Here is a 14,131-nt window from a genome sequence, read left to right as displayed (position 1 = left end):
AGGAAACACAGAGAACCCCACTAAGATACTCCACAAGAAGATCAACCCCAAGACACATAATCATCAGATTCTCCAAGGTTGAAATGAAGGAAAAAACACTAAAGGCAGCCAGAGAGAAAGGCCAGGTTACCTACAAAGGAAAGCCCATCAGGCTAAGAGCAGATCTCTCAGCAGAAACCCTACAAGCCAGAAGAGAGTGTGTGTGTTGGGGGCAGGGTGGGCAATATTCAACATTCTTTAAAAAAGAATTTTTAACACAGAATCTCATATGTGGACAAACTAAGCTTCATGAGCAAAGGAGAAATAAAATCCTTTTCAGGCAAGCAAATGCTGAGGGAATTCATCACCACCAGGCCTGCCTTGCAAGAGCTCCTGAAGGAAGCACTAAATATGAAAAGGAAAAACTGGTACCAGCCACTGCAAAAGACATAAAAATATACAGACCAATGACGTTATGAAGAAATGACATCAACTAGTGTGCAAAATAACCAACTAGCATCATGATGACAAGATCAGATTCAAACATTACAATATTAACCATAAATGTAAATGGGCTAAATGCCCCAGTTAAAAGACACAGACTAGCAAATTGGATAAGGAGTCAAGACTCATCAGTGTGTTGTATTCAAAAGACCCATCTTACATGCAAAGACACACAGGCTCAAAATAAAGGGATTGAGGAAAATTTACCAAGCAAATGGAAAGCAGAAAAAAGCAGGGATTGCAATCCTAATTTCTGATAAAACCAGAACGTTACATAATGGCAAAGGGATCAATTCAGCAAGAGGAACTAACTATCCTAAATAGTTAGTTAATATACTAAATATATGCACCTAATACAGGAGCACCCAGATTTACAAAACAAGTTCTCAGAGACCTACAGACTTAGACTCATACACAATAAAAGTGGGAGATTTTAACACCCCATTATCAATATTAGACAGATCACTGAGACAGAAAATTAACAAGGATATTCAGGACTTGAACTCAGCTCTGGAGCAAGAGGACCTAAGAGATATCAACAGAACTCTCCACCCAAAAACAACAGAATATACATTCTTCTCAGTCCTACATGGACTTACTCTAAAATCGACCACGTAATAGGAAGTAAAACACTCCTCAGCAAAAGCAAAATAACTGAAATCATAACAAACGGTCTTTCAGACCACAGTGGAATCAAATTGGAACTCAAGATTAAAAAACTCACTCAAAACCACACAAGTACATGGAAATTAAACAACATGCTCCTGAATGACTGCTGGGTTAAAAATGAAATTAAAGCAGAAATCAAGAAGTTCTTTGAAACCAACAAGAACAAAGAGACAATGTACCAGAATCTCTGGGACGCAGCTAAAGCAGTATCATGAGGAAAATTTATGGCACTAAATGCCCACATCAGAAAGCTAGAAATACCTCAAATTGACATCCTAACATCACAATTAAAAGAACAAGAGAAGCAAGAGCAAACAAAGCCAAGAGCTAGGGGAATACAAGAAATAACTAAGATCAGAGCAGAACTGAAAGAGATAGAGACATGAAAACCCCTTCAAAAATCAATGAATCAGGGGGTGGAGCCAAGATGGCTGAATAGGAAAAGCTCCAATCTACAGCTCCCAGCCTGAGTGACACAGAAGATGAGTGATTTCTGCATTTCCAACTGAGGTACTTGGTGCATCTCAATGGGGATTGTCAGACAGTGGGTGCAGGACAGTGGGTGTAGTGCACTGAGGGTGAGCCAAAGCAGAGCAAGGCATCACCTCAACCAGGAAGCACAGGGAGTCAAGGAATTCCCTTTCTGAGCCAAAAAAAAGGGGTGACAGATTGCACCTGGAAAATCAGGTCACTCCCACCCTAATACTGGGCTTTTCTGATGGTTTTAGCAAATGGGACACTGGGAGATTGTATCCCACACGTGGCTCAGAGGGTCCTACACCAATGGAGCCTCCCTTATTGCTAGCACAGCAGTCTGAGATCAAACTGCAAGGCAGCAGCGAGGCTGGGGGAGGGGCGCCTGCCATTGCTGAGGGTTGAGTAGGTAAACAAAGCAGCTGGGAAGCTCGAACTGGGTGGAGCCCACTGCAGCTCAATGAGGCCTGGCTGCCTCTGTAGACTCCACCTCTGGGGGCAGGGCATAGCCAAACAGAAGGCAGCAGAAACCTCTGCAGACTTAAATGTCCCTGTCTGACAGCTTGGAAGAGAGTAGTGGGTCTCCCAGCATGCAGCTTGAGATCTGAGAACAGAGAGACTGCCTCCTCAAGTGGATCCCTGACCCCCAAGTAGCCTAACTGGGAGGCACCCCCCAGTAGGGGCAGACTGACACCTCACACGGCTGGGTACTCCTCTGAGACAAAACTTGCAGAGGAATGATCAGGCAGCAACATTTGCTGTTCACCAATATCCGCTGTTCTGCAGCCTCCCCTGCTGATACCCAGGCAAACAGGGTCTGGAGTGGACCTCCAGCAAACTCCAACAGACCTGCAGCTGAGGGCCCTGACAGTTAGAAGGAAAACTAACAAACAGAAAGGACAGCCACACCAAAACCCCATCTGTACATCACCATCATCAAAGACCAAAGGTAGATAAAACCACAAAGATGGGGAAAAAACAGAGCAGAAAAAATGAAAATTCTAAAAATCAGAGCACCTCACCTAATCCAAAGGAACACAGCTCCTCACCAGCAATGGAACAAAGCTGGACGGAGAATGACTTTGACGACTTGAGAGAAGAAGGCTTCAGACGATCAAACTACTCCAAGCTAAAGGAGGAAGTTCGAACCAATGGCAAAGAAGTTAAAAACCTTGAAAAAAGATTAGACAAATGGCTAACTAGAATAACCAATGCAGAGAAGTCCTTAAAGGACCTGATGGAGCTGAAAACCATGGCACAAGAACTACGTGACAAATGCACAAGCCTCAGTAGCCGATTCAATCAACTGGAAGAAAGGGTATCAGTGAAGGAAGATCAAATGAATGAAATGAAGTGAGAAGAGAAAAAACATGCATGTTGTGCACATGTACCCTAAAACTTAAAGTATAATAATAATAAAATTTTAAAAAGAATGAAAAGAAATGAACAAATTCTCTGAGAAATATGGGACTATGTGAAAAGACCAAATCTACGTCTGATTGGTGTACCTGAAAGTGACGGGGAGAATGGAACCAAGTTGGAAAACACTCTGCAGGGTATTATCCAGGAGAACTTCCCCAATCTAGCACAACAGGCCAGCATTCAGATTCAGGAAATACAGAGACCACCACAAAGATACTCCTTGTGAAGAGCAACTCCAAGACACATAATTGTCAGAATCACCAAAGTTGAAATGAAGAAAAAAATGTTAAGGGCAGCCAGAGAGAAAGGTCAGGTTACCCACAAAGGGAAGCCCATCAGACTAACAGCGGATCTCTCAGCAGAAACTCTACAAGCCAGAAGAGAGTGGGGGCCAATATTCAACATTCTTCAAGAAAAGAATTTTCAACCCAGAATTTCATATCCAGCCAAACTAAGCTTCATAAGTGAAGGAGAAATAAAATACTTTACAGACAAGCAAATGCTGAGAGATTTTGTCACCACCAGGCCTGCCCTACAAGAACTGAAGGAAGCATTAAGCATGGAAAGGAAAAACTGATACCAGCCACTGCAAAAACATGCCAAATTGTAAAGACCATCAAGGCTAGGAAGAAACTGCATCAACTAACAAGCAAAATAACCAGCTAACATCATAAAGACAGGATCAAATTCACACATAACAATATTAACCTTAAATTTAAATGGGCTAAATGCTCCAATTAAAAGACACAGACTGGCAAATTGGATAAAGAGTCAAGAACCATCAGTGTGCTGTATTCAGGAAACCCATCTCACGGGCAGAGACACACATAGGCTCAAAATAAAAGGATGGAGGAAGATCTACCAAGCAAATGGAAAACAAAAAAAGGCAGGGATTGCAATCCTAGTCTCTGATAAAACAGACTTTAAACCAACAAAGACCAAAAGAGACAAAGAAGGCCATTACATAGTGGTAAAGGGATCAATTCAACAAGAAGAGCTAACTATCCTAAATATATATGCACCCAATACAGGAGCACCCAGATTCATAAAGCAAGTCCTTACAGACCTAGAAAGAGACTTAGACTCCCACACAATAATAATGGGAGACTTTAACACCCAACTGTCAACATTAGACAGATCAACGAGAGAGAAAGGTAACAAGGATATCCAGGAATTGAACTCAGCTCTGCACCAAGTGGATCTAATAGACATCTACAGAACTCTCCACCCCAAATCAACAGAGCATACATTCTTCTCAACACCACACCGCACTTATTCCAAAATTGACCACATAGTTGGAAGTAAAGCACTCCTCAGCAAATGTAAAAGAACAGAAATTATAACAGTCTCTCAGACCACCGTGCAATCATACTAGAACTCAGGATTAAGAAACTCACTCAAAACTGCTCATCTACATGGAAAATGAACAACCTGCTCCTGAATGACTACTGGGTACATAATGAAATGTAGGCAGAAATAAAGATGTTCTTTGAAACCAATGAGAACAAAGATACAACATACCAGAATCTCTGGGACACATTCAGAGCAGTGTGTAGAGGGAAATTTATAGCACTAAATGCCCACAAGAGAAAGCAGGAAAGATCTAAAATTGACACCCTAGCATCACAATTAAAAGAACGAGAGAAGCAAGAAAAAACACATTCAAAAGCTAGCAGAAGGCAAGAAATAACTAAGATCAGAGCAGAACTGAAGGAGATAGAGACACAAAAATCCCTTCAAAAAAATCAATGAATCCAGCAGCTGGTTTTTTGAAAAGATCAACAAAATTGATAGACCTCTAGCAAGACTAATAAAGAAGAAAAGAGAGAAGAATCAAATAGACGCAATAAAAAATGATAAAGGGGATATCACCACCGATCCCACAGAAATACAAAGTACCATCAGAGAATACTATAAACACCTCTATGCAAATAAACTAGAAAATCTAGAAGAAATGGATAAATTCCTGGACACATATACCCTTCCAAGACTAAACCAGGAAGAAGTTGAGTCTCTGAATAGACCAATAACAGGCTCTGAAATTGAGGCTATAATTAATAGCTTACCAACCAAAAAAAGTCCAGGACCAGATGGATTCACAGCCTATTCTACCAGAGGTACAAAGAAGAGCTGGTACCATTCCTTCTAAAACTATTCCAGTCAATAGAAAAAGAGGGAATCCTCCCTAACTCATTTTATGAGGCCAGCATCATCCTGATGCCAAAGACTGGCAGAGACACAACAAAAAAAGAGAATTTTAGACCAATATCCCTGATGAATATCAATGCAAAAATCCTCAATAAAATACTGGCAAATTGAATCCAGCAACACATCAAAAACTTATCCACCAACATATGCAAATCAATAAACATAATCCAGCATATAAACAGAACCAATGACAAAAACCAGATGATTATCTCAATAGATGCAGAAAACGCCTTTGACAAAATTCAACAGCCCTTCATGCTAAAAACTCAATAAATTAGGTATTGATGGGACGTATCTCAAAATAATAAGAGCTGTTTATGACAAACCCACAGCCAATATCATACTGAATGGGCAAAAACTGGAAGCATTCCCTTTGAAAACTGGCACAAGACAGGGATGCCGTCTCTCACCACTCTTATTCAACATAGTGTTGGAAGTTCTGGCCAGGGCAATCAGGCAGGAGAAGGAAATAAAGGGTATTCAATGAGAAAAAGAGGAAGTTAAATTGTCCCTGTTTGCAGATGACATGATTGTATATCTAGAAAACCTCATCATCTCAGCCCCAAATCTCCTTAAGCTGATAAACAACTTCAGCAAAGTCTCAGAATACAAAATCAATGTGCAAAAATCACAAGTATTCTTATACACCAATAACAGACAAACAGAGAGCCAAATCATGAGTGAACTCCCATTCACAACTGCTTCAAAGAGAGTAAAATACCTAGGAATCCAACTTACAAGGGATGTGAAGGACCTCATCAAGGAGAACTACAAACCACTGCTCAATGAAATAAGAGAGGATACAAACAAATGGAAGAACATTCCATGCTCATGGGTAGGAAGAATCAATATCGTGAAAATGGCCATATTTCCCAAGGTCATTTATAGATTCAATGCCATCCCCATCAAGTTACCAATGACTTTCTTCACAGAATTGGAAAAAAGTTCTTTGAAGTTCACATGGAACCAAAAAAGAGCCCACATTGCCAAGTCAATCCTAAGCCAAAAGAACAAAGCTGGAGGCATCACGCTGCCTGACCTCAAACTATACTACAAGGCTACAGTCACCAAAACTGTTTTGGTACTGCTACCAAAACAGAGATATAGACCAATAGAACAGAACAGAGCCCTCAAATAATGCCACACATCTACAAATATCTGATCTTTGACAAACCTGACAAAAACAAGCAATGGGGAAACGATTCCCTATTTAATAAATGGTGCCGGGAAAACTGGCTAGCCATATGCAGAAAGCTGAAACTGGATCCCTTCCTTACACCTTATACAAACATTAATTCAAGATGGATTAAAGACTTACATGTTAGACCTAAAACCATAAAAGCCCTAGAAGAAAACCTAGGCAATACCATTCAGGACATAGGCATGGGCAAGGACTTCATGTCTAAAACACCAAAAGCAATGGCAACAAAAGCCAAAATTGACAAATGGGATCTAATTAAACTAAAGAGCTTCTGCATGGCAAAAGAAACTACTATCAGAGTGAACAGGCAACCTACAGAATGGGAGAAAATTTTTGCAATCTACTCATCTGACAAAGGGCTAATATCCAGAATCTACAAAGAACTCAAACAAATTTACAAGAAAAAAACCATCAACCCCATCAACAAGTGGGCGAAGGATATGAACAGACACTTCTCAAAAGAAGACATTTATGCAGCCAACAGACACATAGACAAATGCTCATCATCACTGGCCATCAGAGAAATGCAAATCAAAACCACAATGCCATACCATCTCACACCAGTTAGAATGGCCATCATTAAAAAGTCAGGAAACAACAGGTGCTGGAGAGGATGTGGAGAAATAGGAACACTTTTACACTGTTGGTGGGACTGTAAACTAGTTCAACCATTGTGGAAGTCAGTGTGGCGATTCCTCAGGCGTCTAGAACTAGAAATACCATTTGACCCAGCCATCCCATTACTGGGTATATACCCAAAAGATTATAAATCATGCTGCTATAGAGACACATGCACAAGTATGTTTATTGCGGCACTATTCACAATAGCAAAGACTTGGAACCAACCCAAGTGTCCAACAATGATAGACTGGGTTATGAAAATGTGGCACATATACACCATGGAATACTATGCAGCCATAAAAATGATGAATTCATGTCCTTTGTAGGGACACGGATGAAGCTGGAAACCATCATTCTCCGCAAACTATCACAAGGACAAAAAACCAAACACTGCATGTTCTCACTCATAGGTGGGAATTGAACAGTGAGAGCACATGGACACAGGAAGGGGAACATCACACACCAGGGCCTGTTGTGGGGTGGGGGGAGGGGGGAGGGACAGCATTAGGAGATACACGTAATGTAAATGACAAGTTAATGGGTGCAGCACACCAACATGGCACATGTATACATATGTAACAAACCTGCACGTTGTGCACATGTACCCTAAAACTTAAAGTATAATAAAAAGAAATTAAATAAATAAATAAATGTGGTTAAAGTATAAAAAAATGAACAGTGCATTCTCAAAGGATGTCTCCTTATTTTTATGATAGAATATATATTGAACAGAAAGTTTCTTAATTCAGTAAGACCCCTTGACAAGCTCATATGTATCGGTATTTCTATTGGTACTTTATAAAGTCACATTTTTATTTATAGATTAATAGTGTCCATTATTAGAATATCTAATTTATAATAAAATAATAGTTGGCAACATAAGAAAAAAAAAATGAATGGTTCTCAAGAGACACAGAGCCAGAAATTAAAACTACTCAATTCCTCTAGGCCCAGGCACTATCATGGAAGAGGTGGGCATGTGAGATTATAAGGGTCAATACTGAGTGATAAAATTACTTCAGAGTTTTTCTATAAATTAAACAGGAACATCAAAAGCACACTTATGCAAGGCCAGCATTGGGGCCCCTGTATCAATTTAGCAAGGTTTTCTTGGTGCATTGATCTGTTCTTTTATTTTCTAATTTTTATTGTAAAGCTTATTCATCTTTTGCTTTAATGTCAGTTTTTTTTTTTTTTTTGGTCTTCTTGTTTGCGAAGTTATATGTGTTTATCACAGAAACTCTAGAAATACAGAAAGAATGAATATCATATGATTCTGCCACCCAAAGAAAACCATGGTTAGCACATTGTTTGATCATTTTTAATGGTATATATATGTGGCATGACATTTCCTTTAGGAATGAAGGATCATAGTTGTACACACACAAACATTTAGTGACAGAGAGATGAACAAATGTTCTCTACTGTTAGGGAGTCTGTAGCTTGCTAAGTCAGAAACATGAAAGTTTATAAATATGTGCAATAAAGTGTTATAGTCTGCTGATAGAAGAATGTACAGGATACAGTAGATGCCAAAGGAGGAGTGGTCGTTTTTACCTGGGTGGGCCAGAAAATGCATCATCAAGGAGATGCCATGAGCTAAGCATGTGGGAAGAAGGGAGAACAAGCTCATCCAAAGGCCCCAAAGGCACCAAAATTTGTGGTGGTCAGAGAACTGAAAATTGTTTAATGCAGCCGGAATGTGGGTTGGTGGCAGGGGGAAGGTGAGGTACAATAAGAGAAAAGCCATGAAGCTGAGATATAAACTATCAGATGGTTTCAGGCTGGCCTCTTTTCCTGAATTGTTGTCTCTACCTTTCCTCAGGCACTTCTGTCTTGACAGTGTCATCTTGTAGCAATACTATCAGCCAGGGTAGACGGAACTCCTGGGGAAGTACAAACAAAACATAACACTTTGACAGTCTTTCTTCATTATGGGATAATGAGTTATTTTGTTTCCTTAACACTTGGCTGAAAAATCTGCTCCTGCTTTAGACTTCAACCAGGAAGAAATTACAGGATTTAGTTAGAAAAATGGATCCAAATGAGCTGCTAGATGAAGATGTGGAAGAGGTTTGGTTGTGGCCCCGAAAGCCAGGATAGCATGGTGATTAAGGGCACAAATTTTATTTATTTATTTATTTGTTTATTTATTTTCTTTAAGTTCTGGGATACATGTGCCGAGCATGCAGGTTTGTTACATAGGTACACATGTGCCATGGTGATTTGCTGCACCTATCAACCTGATATCTAGGTTTTAATCCCTGCATGCATTAACTATTTGTCCTGATGCTCGGCCTCCCCTTGACCCTCTCTGACAGGCCCTGGTTTGCATTGTTCCCCTCCTTGTGTCCATGTGTTCTCATTGTTCAACTCCCACTTATGAGTGAGAATATACAGTATTTGGTTTTCTGTTCCAGTGTTAGTTTGCTGAGGATAATGGCTTCCAGCTTCATCCATGTCCCTGCAAAGGACATGAACTCATTCCTTTTTATGGCTGCATAGTATTCTATGCAGTATATGTATACATTTTCTTTATCCAGTCTATCATTGATGGGCATTTGGGTTGGTTACATGTCTTTGCTATTGTGAATAGTGCCGCAATAAACAAATGGGTGCATGTGTCTTTATTGTAGAGTGATTTATATTCCTTTGGGCATATACCAAGTAATGGGATTGCTGGGTCAAGTGGCATTTCTGGTTCTAGATCCTTGATAAATCACCAAACTGTCTTCCATAATGGGTGAACTAATTTACATTCCCACCAAGAGTGTAAAAGCATTCCTAGTTCTCTACAGCCTCACCAGCATCTGTTGTTTCTTCACTTTTTAATAATCATCATTCTGTCTGGCATGAGATGATATCTAATTGTGGTTTTCATTTGCATTTTTCTAATGATCATTGATGTTGAGCTTTTTATCATATGTTTTTGGCCACATAAATGTCTTCTTTCGTGAAGTGTCTGTTTATATCCTTTACCCACTTTTTGATAGGGTTGTTTGGTTTTTTCTTGTAAGTTTGTTTAAGTTCCTTGTATATCCTAGATATTAGACCTTTGTCAGATGGGTAGTTGCAAAAATTTTCTCCCATTCTGTAGGTTGCCTATTTGCTCTGATGGTAGTTTCTTCTGCTGTGCAGAAGCTCTTTAGTTTAATTTGATCCCATTTGTCAATTTTGGCTTTTGTTTCTATTGCTTTTGGTTTTAATCATGAAGTCTTTGCCCATGCCTTTGTCCTGAATGATATCGCCTAGGTTTTCTTCTAGGGTTTTTATGGTTCTGGGTTTTATATTAAAGCCTTTAATCCATCTTGAGTTAACTTTTGTATAAGGTGTAAGGAAGTGGTCCAGTTTCAGTTTTCTGCATATGGCTAGCCAGTTTTCCCAGTACCAATTATTAAGTAGGGAATCCTTTCCCCATTGCTTGTTTTTGTCAGGTTTGTCAAAGATCAGACAGTTGTATATGTGTGGTCTTATTTCTGAGGTCTCTATTCTGTTCCATTGGTCTATATGTCTGTTTTTGTACCAGTACCATGCTGTTTTGGTTACTGTAGCCTTGTAGTATAGTTTGAAGTCAAATAGTGTGATGCCTCTAGCTTTGTTCTTTTTGCTTAGAATTGTCTTGCTTATATGGGCCTTTTCTGGTTCCATGTAATTTTTAAAGTAGTTTTTTCTACTTCTGTGAAGAATGTCAATAGTAGTTTGGAGCAGCATTTAATCTATAAATTATTTTGGGAAGTATGGCCATTTTCGCAATATCGATTCTTCCTATCCATGAGGCTGGAATACTTTTGCATTTGTTTGTGCCCCCTCTTATTTCCTTGAGAAGTGGTTTGTAGTTCTCCTTGAAAATGTCCTTCACGTCCCTTGTTAGCTGCATTCCTAGGTATTTTATTCTCTTTGTAGCAATTGTGAATGGGAGTTCATTTACGATTTGGCTCTCTGCTTGTCTATTTTTGGTGTATAGAAATGCTTGTGATTTTTGCACATTGATTTGTATCCTGAGACTTTGCTAACATTCCTTATTAGTTTAAGTTGTTTTTGGGCTGAGACAATGGGGTTTTCTAAATGTAGGATTATGTCATCTGCAAAGAGAGACAATTTGACTTCCTCTCTTCCTATTTGAATACTCTTTATTTCTTTCTCTTGCCCAATTGTCTTGACCAGAACTTCCTATACTACATTGAATAGGAGTGGTGAAAGAGGGCCTCCTTGTCTTGTGCTGGTTTTCAAAGGGAATGCTTCCAACTTTTGCCCATTCAGTATGATATTGGCTGTGGGTTTGTCATAAATATCTGTTATTGTTTTGAGATGTGTTCCATAAATACCTAGTATATTGAGAGATTTTAACATGAAGGGATGTTGAATTTTATTGATGCTCTTTTCTGCCTCTATTGAGATAATCATGTGGTTTTTGCCATTGGTTCTGTTTATGTGATGGATTACATTTATTGATTTGTGTATGTTAAACCAGTCTTGTATCCCAGGGACAAAGCCAATTTGATCATGGTGAATAAGCTTTTTGATGTTCTGCTGGATTTGGTTTGCCAGTGTTTTATTGAGGATTTTCACGTTAAGGTTCATCATGGATATTGGCCTGAAATTTTCTTTTTTTGTTGTGTCTTGCCAAGGTCTGGTATCAGGATGATGCTGGCCTCATAAAATGAGTTAGGGAGGATCCCCTCTTTTTCCATTGTTTGCAATAGTTTCAGAAGGAATGGTACCAGCTCCTCTTTGTACCTCTGGTAGAATTTGGCTGTAAATCTCTCTGGTCCTTGGCTTTTTTGTTGTTGTTGTTGTTGTTGCTAGACTATTTATTACTGCCTCAATATCAGAACTCGTTATTGGTCCATTCAGGGATTCAATTTCTTCCTGGTTTAGTCTTGGGTGGGTGGATGTGTCCAGGAATTTGCCCATTTCTTCTGGATTTCTAATTTATTTTCATAGAGGTGTTTATAGTATTCTCTGATGGTTGTTTGTATTTCAATGGGGTCAGTGGTGATATCCCCTTCATCATTTTTATTGTGTTTATTTACATCTTCTCTGTTCTTCTTTATTAGTCTACCTAGTGTTGTATCTATTTTATTAATTTTTTCAAAGAACCAGCTCTGGGATTTATTGATTTTTGAAGGGTTTTTCATGTCTCTATCTCCTTCAGTTCTGCTCTGATCTTAGTTATTTCTTGTCTTCTCCTAGCTTTTGACTTTGTTTGCTCTTGTTTCTCTAGTTCTTTTCTTTGTGATGTTAGAGTATCTATTTGAGATCTTTCTAGCTTTCTGGTGTGGGCATTTAGTGCTATAAATTTCCCTCTTAATACTGCTTAACTGCATCCCAGAGATTTGGTACATTGTCTCTTTGTTCTCATTGGTTTCAAAGAACTTCTTGAGTTATACCTTAATTTCTTTTTTACCCAGGAGTCATTCAGAAGCAAGTTGTTCAATTTCCATGAGTTGTGTGGTTTTGAATGAGTTTCTTAACCCTGAGGTCTAATTTGATTGCACTGTAACCTGAAAGAAGGTTTTTTATGTTTTCAGTTCTTTTACATTTGCTGAGGAGTGTTTTACTTCCACTTATGTGGTTGATTTTAGAGTAATTGCCATGTGGCACTGATAAGAATGTATATTCTGTTGGTTTTGGGTGGAGGGTTTTGTAGATATCTATTAGGTCCACCTGATCCAGAGTTGAGTTCAAGTCCTGAATATTATTATTAATTTCCTGTTTCATTGATCTTTCTTATATTGACAGTGGGGTGCTAAAGTCTTCCACTATTATTGTGTGGGAGTCTAAGTCTCTTTGTAGGTTTCTAAGAACCTGCTTTATGAATCTGGGTGCTCCTGTATTGGATGCATATATATTTAGGAAAGTTAGCTTTTCTTGGTAAATTTTTCCTGCACTCTTTATTTTGAGCCTATGTGTGTCTTTGCACATGAGATGGGTCTCTTGAATACGGTACACTGATGGTTCTTGACCCTATCCAATAAGCCAGTCCGTGCCTTTTAATTGGGGCATTTAGCCTACTTACATTAAAGGTTAATATTGTTATGTGTGAATTTGATCGTGTCATCACGATGCTAGCTGGTTATTTTGCACACTAGTTGATGACATTTCTTTATAATGTCATTGGTCTTTATATTTTCTTGTCTTTTGCTGTGGCTGGTACCAGGTTTTCCTTTTCATATTTATTGCTTCCTTCAGGAGCTCTTACAAGACAGGCCTAGTGGTGATAAATTCCCTCAGCATGTGCTTATCTGAAAAGGATTTCATTTCTGCTTTGCTTATAAATCTTGGTTTGGCAATATATGAAATTCTGGGTTGAAAATTCTTTTTTTTAAGAATGTTGAATATTGGCCCTCCCTCTCTTCTGGCTTGTAAGGTTTCTGCTGAGAGATCTACTATTAGTCTGACGGGATGGGCTTTCCTTTGTAGGTAACCTGGCCTTTTTCTCTGGCTGCCATTAACATTTTTTCCTTCATTTTGACCTTGGAGAATCTGTTATTACGTGTCTTGGGATTGATCTTCTCATGGAGTATCTTAGTGGGCTTCTCTGGATTTTCTGAATGTGAAAGTTGGCCTGTCTTGATAGGTTGGGGAAATTCTCCTGTATAATATGCTGAAGTTTGTTTTCCATCTTGGTTCCATTCTTCCAATCTCTTTCAGGCATGCCAATCAATCATAGTTTCAGTCTTTTTATATAGTTCCTTATTTCTCAGAGGTTTTGTTCATTCCTTTTCAATCTTTTTTCTCTAACCTTTTCTGCCTGCCTATTTCAGCAAGATAGTCTTCAGACTCTCATATTCTCTCTCCCACTTGATTGATTCAGGTATTAATACATGTGTATGACTCACAAAGTTCTTGTGTTGCATTTTTCAGCTCCATCTGGTCATTATGTTCCTCTCTAAACTGGTTATTCTAGTTAGCAGCTCCTCTAACTTTTTATCAAGGTTCTTAGCTTCTTTGCATTGAGTTAGAACATGCTCCTTTACCTCAGTCAAGTTTTTTATTACCCACTTTCTGAAGCCTACTTTTGCCAATTCGTCCATTTCATCCTCTGTCCAG

General features: G+C 39.0%; 1 protein-coding gene across 1 annotated transcript in view; it reads right to left on the bottom strand.

The window, feature by feature from the left end:
• Nucleotides 1–8,431: 8,431 nt before the first annotated feature.
• The window catches only part of SLC22A10 (solute carrier family 22 member 10), a 37,332-nt gene continuing 31,632 nt past the window's right edge, over nt 8,432–14,131 (bottom strand). Inside the window, exon 12 of the transcript XR_008669391.2 lies at nt 8,432–8,964. The gene's annotated coding sequence lies outside the window, so the exon portion shown is untranslated. The remainder of the gene's footprint in view (nt 8,965–14,131) is intronic.

The sequence above is a fragment of the Gorilla gorilla genome, chromosome 9, assembly GCF_029281585.2.
Source record: "Gorilla gorilla gorilla isolate KB3781 chromosome 9, NHGRI_mGorGor1-v2.1_pri, whole genome shotgun sequence".
Classification (NCBI taxonomy): Eukaryota; Metazoa; Chordata; class Mammalia; order Primates; family Hominidae; genus Gorilla; species Gorilla gorilla.
This window is presented reverse-complemented; position numbering and strand designations above follow the sequence as displayed.